Source organism: Lethenteron reissneri, chromosome 36 (assembly GCF_015708825.2).
Source record: "Lethenteron reissneri isolate LAM-NWPU_2019-01 chromosome 36, ASM1570882v1, whole genome shotgun sequence".
In the NCBI taxonomy this organism is placed as follows: Eukaryota; Metazoa; Chordata; class Hyperoartia; order Petromyzontiformes; family Petromyzontidae; genus Lethenteron; species Lethenteron reissneri.
Genome location: NC_083814.1, coordinates 10,095,631 through 10,096,440, shown reverse-complemented (window position 1 = coordinate 10,096,440; position 810 = coordinate 10,095,631).

Below are 810 nucleotides of genomic sequence, written 5' to 3'. Positions count from 1 at the left end.
ACTTATCAAAGTCCAAACGGGAACCAAGGACTTGCGGGGGGTGGGGTGTAGGGAGGAAAAATTGTTTGTTATTCTGGAACGGTACTGGCAGATAAAAAATCCCACTGGCAAAGTTTCTGTTAATCATTCTTTAAAATCCGTGTTTTTTTTCATGGGCCCGATTTAAAAAATGTTTCACGTCGAACGAGGTCGAACATTGTTTTCGCAGAATATTTTCCGTCAGATTCGTGTGTCATTTATTAATTGATGTGCTATGAAGAAGAGGCCCCACACCTAGGATTAGCATGGTTGGCTAGGTACGGTACGAAAGAAGTTCAACATACGTATGTACGTACACTCACTGACCCGCTCACTCACGGTTGGCTACATATGGTGCAAAGAAAGTTAAATGTACATACATGGGTCAATGCCCTAACAGACACCCGTTATACTTTATTCTTTTTAAGTCTACAGTGTCATTGACGAATTGTTTTGAGTTTTTACGAATGTATTTGCAGACATGAAAGGAGATTTTTAAAAAAAATAGAAAACAGGTCCATAGTCTCTGCACGTACCCGTTTGTCTGAAAAGCGAATGAGCACATATTAATCATTGCCAACGTTGTCCATCAAAAAGTGGAACTGATGCATAATACAATGGCATTAAATGTAAATAATTATGTTATTGGAATAAATATTAAGTGGAAAATAATCACCGTTCTCCAGGAAAAAGAATATCACTTTAAATAGGCAGCAATATACAGTGTGCATATCTCGGACAATTATTTCAGGGATATCGAGATCAAAATGATGAACTAAAGAGTGAAGGGAG